This window comes from Nomia melanderi, unplaced genomic scaffold (assembly GCF_051020985.1).
Source record: "Nomia melanderi isolate GNS246 unplaced genomic scaffold, iyNomMela1 scaffold0085, whole genome shotgun sequence".
Taxonomy (NCBI): domain Eukaryota; kingdom Metazoa; phylum Arthropoda; class Insecta; order Hymenoptera; family Halictidae; genus Nomia; species Nomia melanderi.
Genome location: NW_027475200.1, coordinates 127,128 through 133,385, shown reverse-complemented (window position 1 = coordinate 133,385; position 6,258 = coordinate 127,128).

Here is a 6,258-nt window from a genome sequence, read left to right as displayed (position 1 = left end):
TGGTTGGGTTATTTAAAGTTTGTTAAACAGTAAAAATGGTAAAAGATAAATGGTTATGATTTTTTATTTCCGTGTATCATGTGCTGTAAGTGGTTCAGACAGTTTCGTGAAAACAATTTTAATGTTAGTGATGCACCACGTTCTGGACGATTAAGGCTGATAACGATGAAATATTGGCGCTAATTGAAAACGACCTGCGTAGAATAACTTGAGAGGTCAAATAAATTCTTAGAATCAACCAGTCAACAATGCAAACGTGAAATGGTTAGTAAGAACGACATATAAGTGCCGCCTGAGATAACGGAAGAAATTGTAATAGATCGAATTTTTGTTTGCGATTCTCTATTGAAGCGCAACGAAATCGATCCATTTTTTAAACGCATAGTTACAGACAATAAAAAATGGATTGTCTATAACAACGTTAAGCGTAAAAGATCATGGACCAAGCGCAGTGATGCCCCTACAACCAGTGCGAAAGCCAATTTACACCCGAAGAAGGATTTGGTATGCATTTAGTGGGATTGAAGGAGAATTGTTTTTTATACTGTTCATAATTAAATGAACCAAAGCAAACAATCAACCACAAACAGTGTTGACGCTCGGTGTCCCAAACTGAAACACCGTTACGTCAACGTTCCTCTAAATCTTGCAAGGGATCGTAGCTCAAATAACTTTATGAAGCCATCGACCATTACCTTCAACAACCATCCTCAGCTGTTCGAGGATTAGCATTTTTACATTTCAGATATTTACTCTTTGCATGTTTATTAGGGTTAAGGCGCTTCATACAGGTTTTTACCTGCTACGGTCGAGGCACGCGGAATGTCCATGACGTCACGCGAAGGTACTCTCGTTACCTGCAGGTGACCGATGGACTTGGAGGCGGTCAACTTTCCAACTGTCACCAACCAGGAAAAACGGCCTCCTCCCTGTCCAAAACGTAGAACTCCAGGAAACAACCAATCCGCGTGTCTCATCCCCCGACGCTACCCTTCCAGCCACCTATTTAAGGGTAGATCTTAACACATATCAGCGAATTTCTAAACAAGAGTTCCACAACAACACATATCGACGGAATTTCTCATCAAGAATTCCACAACTTAACATATCGACATCGATCCAGTTACAACAACAACGAAAATCTCATTATTTATCATATTTCATTCAGGCTCAGCATCACTAATCTGAAACTGAGCCAGAGCATCGTCGTAACGAACTGCAAAGCTCAACAAACAGTTTGAGTTAACTAACAGAGGGGCATTATGTTTCAGCAGGACAACGTCAGTATCATATTCTGCTGGTAAGATACGAAATCCCTACTGCTCTGCCCAACCTATGTATAAAATACCCCAAGCTTTTAAATAAACCAGTCGGATGCCAAAATTGAAACTTTTGCTTGTCGTTGTTGTGATAGGCATCACCACACACCCTTTTTATCTCATTCGGGGATCATTAAGTGGAGGTCCTTTCCGAGGTTGCATTCTAATCTTCTGCCTTTTCTCTGAACCTAAAGCAACCTCCTGTCTGTGCACCCAAATTATGTATCCTGCAAATCCCTGTTTCCTTTTAGCTGTCCAGTTTTTCTTTTAAATACCAAATTTATGCATTCCGGTGACAAAATTCACCTTTTCCAAAATTCAGGGACTGCTGCGATGAAATTCCAAGATTACAAAACTGCATCCCCACCATATCGCTGCAGCCCTCAGTTCTCCCAGACTCCCTTTCACCCACTCCTTTACAAAATCCTTTAAGTACGGAGGAAGAACGGAAGAAAGGAGGCAATTTTCCTTAAACGAGCGACACTTCGGCATCTGTACTCCAATATTGTATTCAGTTCAACTAAATAAAAAACCGGTGCTACAAAACCAGTGAGACTTTCTCCCTTGAGCCACACTCTCAGAATCACCTCGACGACATCGTCATTCTACTGCTCCTGATCAAAACATTAGGGCAAGACTACCATAGTGGAAGTAAAAGAGTAAAAGGTAAGTAGTATTAATTTATATTAACTACTTAAGAATGTACATATATGTAGGGTCTATCCCGTACAAGCCCCCAATATTATAGGAACTATCCTGGACGAGCCCCCAATGTTATAGGAATTATCCTGTGAGAGTCCTCAATGTAATGGGATATTCCCTTACAAGTCGCAAGATCTTTAGACATCACTAAACGCTCGCTGGCTGATTACGCAAAGTTTCGCTCACAAAGTCTCGCTCTAACGTCTCTCTCCACTACCTCGCACAAAATGTTCCTCGCGCACGCATTCCCACTCGCTTTTAACACACACCCCCATTCGCTCTGTCTTTCTCACCCTTGCATCCTTCTCACTCGCATCTTTCGTCCATGGTCAAAATTCACGCAGTCACGTACACGCTTTTCTCATGGTCCAGTCGCTCGATTCCAGACACTCTTCCTCGTATTCCTTCAGCTACTCAAGATTTTCCAAACGCAGTCACGCTATTTACCAAACATCCCGGTGCCAGTCCGTCGCACTATGACCTGGTCGCCCTTACGCACGCCCGCACAACGAACCATTCATCCAACATATATTACATATTTTTATAGTAATTACATGCATATTGTAGGATTTATTTATTAAAAATCCTACATGTTGCCGTGGTAGGGAATAAAAAAAGAAAAAATACACTCACTAGGTAACAATAACAAGAATCTGAAGAACACTTTACTTCAATATAACTCGCTGACTCGCTAAAATGAAAACACGCCGCTCGCTCACTCGCTCAGGGTTACTCGCCAACTCCCTCAAGTTTTCCCGGTCCCCATCCTCGTTGTCTTTCCCTTTTCTTCCATCCTTTTTTACACTCAGTCACTCACTCACTCGTTACCCATAGCCACGCAAAATTCCTAGGCAATAAACCCAGGTCACCCGAAAACATCCACTCTGTCCCCAACGCTCTTCATTCACACTCCACGTTTTCCCAAACTGTTTTGCAGGCATACGTCCTCATCCGTTCAGTGATGTACAACATCCACTCTGACTCATTCCAACCTTCACTCATCTGGGAAGAACCCTACAGACTCAGCCATTCTGACAAGAAATCTGACCTCAGATATCCGCAGTGACTTCTTCTTTCTCGCTGCATTCTAAATCCCTTCCGCATGTCCTTGTGCAGACAATCAAGCAAAATGAGTTACTATATGCAATTTGTTACTCCTTAGACACAAAGCAGAGATCTTGCTTGATCGTTTAATTATAGGGAACGAAAAATAAGTTACATATAATAATCCAAAGCGGAAATCATAATGATTATATCCAAACCATACACCAATGGCAACTTAAAAACTGAATATTCATGCGAATGAAATGTTGCATTTATGGTCGAATTTGTAAGAAATTATTCATTTTAAACCTTTAACACCCAGAAATACTGTTACTGCTAGCCTTTATTGAGAACAACTAACACGCTTAAGCAGTACAATTGTAAAAAAAAAATCTTGCTTCTGTTAACAGAAAGAGTGTCATATTGCCGTACGACAATGCAAGACCGCACACCGTAAAAATCACGCAGCAAAAAATCAGAGAATTTGACTGGGAATCTTTGGTATATTCGCTGTACTCTCCTAATTTAGCCACATCCGATTTTCATTTATTTAGATCTTTACAGCATTTTTTAGATAGTAAAACATTTTCCAATTAGGAAGGTGTACTGAATGAACTTATTAACTGAGCGTTTTATGTATGATTCAAAAAATTTGTAAACTTTAGTTTCCAGAAACGGCATTACTTATGGTCACCTCTAATAATTAAAATCAGAATTAAACTAAAAATTGTAATATTTTTATTAGTAATAGTTTAAACTTCCATAGAAAATAAATACGATAGCATACACTTTTAAACATTCTTTTAGAACTATTCTGAAAGTTCAAATTGTTATAAATACTGCAACACTTGTACATAGATTAAATAATGCTCATGAAACAATTAAATAATCAAGATATACTTATCGACATGCCAAAATTTCATTTGATTTTAACATGATATTAATATTTTGATTCGCAATACTATTATTTGCTTCTTACAATTAATACCTGACGAAATTAGTTTTACCTTAAATTTCAAAGTAAACTAAATTTTAGTTTTACCAAAATTTTATCTTCAAGACAATGTCCTTGATTATACAACAATTAAAAATGAATAATATTTTGGATTTTAGAACTCTGAAGTGTTGTCACAAACAGCAAACAAATTTTTTAAAATATGTGTAGCGGTACGTGGCTCGCAGCGTTGGTAGGAAATAGCATTGACCGCTTACAGACGTTTAGGTATAGGCAATTAAGCCTACCCTAAAGTCTGTAAGTCGACGAAAATATTTTACACTTTTTACACGTGCGTAGCTGAATAGGCTACCCTACCATAAACGCTGCCAGCCATGTCCCGTTAAGGCTTCTTCGGCCGCACGGTCAGCGCGGCTCGGAAAAAACATTACAAATTAGAAATGCACAATTTTTCCCCTACCAAAAAATCGAGGCGACGTTGGAGAAGGGAACTAGCTCCACCCTCGAAGTTTCTAAGGGGTAACGCCTTTCCGAAGACTAGGATAAATAAAGCGGAAAGGCGCGAGGAAGCACCTTTTACATTACATTACATTACATTACAACACATTACCCGTTCTGCCTCCGAACACTCATCTACGCAAATAAACAACTTGTAAACATCTTTGTCGCGAATATTAAATAACACTCTACATTCCGACAATATGAAATTTCAAAAAATGTGTTTTGACAAATCACATAATAAATATCTCATATATGTATAGTGATTATCGTATTGTTTAATGATTAAATAATTCATATTGTATGATGTGTCTACTTTTAGCCAAGATTGTAATATACACTTTTAGTATACACTAAAGAAATACATATTTATTCTACCATAATATAAAATTAATATTAAACTAACACATTATTGTGTACATATTATTAAATCATTTTATTTTTAAATTCAGCTAAACGACCGAATCAAAACTTTAAGTTGTACACCAGGATTGAAAAGTACCTATAAAAGTCCATAATACTTCAAAGTCATACAAAATTATCAATAACACTAAATTGTTACTTGCTTCATTAATATCAAAAATAGTAGGGATGATTAAGAAGAGTTCATTCATTTCTTGTTATGTCAATAGCTATTGTCAATTCTAATAACATTTACTTAAGATATTTGGTAATATTGTAATGTCTGAATAAAATTATCAATTTTCATACAATTGTCATACGTTGTAGAAACGTAGAAAGATGTTAACACGTTATCATGTTATCATGTATGCACATATTATCATCGTTCAGGCTTAATTTCTAAAATATTTATAAAAATAGTTTCATTATTCCACGTTATACCTTTAATATGTAGAATATGGTTGTAGTAGCTTAAATTAGGTTTGGGTTAACTTCCTGTGAAGACAACGCAGTCCTACGTCTCAACAATATTTTTGCAAATATCTCGCAAACTAAGGCTTAGAGGTAATAACATGTGTTGAAAATAGTTGTTCGGAATGATGATCTCGACAACATATTTCAATGTCATTCGCATACAAATAATATCTATTTATAAGAAAAGACATCATAAGTAACAATATTGGTCTTAATCCTGATATTTTAATTCCTTTTTAAAGAGTAAGAGAAGGTATTTAAAATAATTTTAGGAAATTCTTTCACTTTTTTCAAGAAATATACTGTAGTTACTGAATTCAATGATTGGAGTTAAATCATATATATTCTTATCATTGAGGCATCGCAACCTAGGTGGTGAAATATTTATTCAGTTCAAATACACAATAATGTATTATTGCTATTTCTTTATTACATTCTTTCCACTTCCTATTATTAGGAAAAGATTTCTGCAATAAAACTTGTAAAAACTAGGGCTTTTTACATGTTCATGATATAGAAAAAGCTTATGCGCACCTAGTACTTTGTAAAATTGTTTATACCTTATGATAGTTTAGTCAAAATACCAAAGTTATTCCTACCCTTGTTAGTTGTTTAATATTTAAGTAGCCTTGAGTTTCTATAAAACTTTGGCTAAAATAAATATAAATACTTGTTTAATATACTTTACTTTAAGAGAATCTTAAGAATTTTAATTAATTTGGAGTTTTAAGTAGATTTTTTTTATTATCCATTAATCTCTTGCATGTTCTCACATTTATATATATTTTGATAATTATGTTTGCTAACGCCATATGCACGTTGCTCTAAATCTATTAAAACATATTTCAGATGATTTTGCCTCCT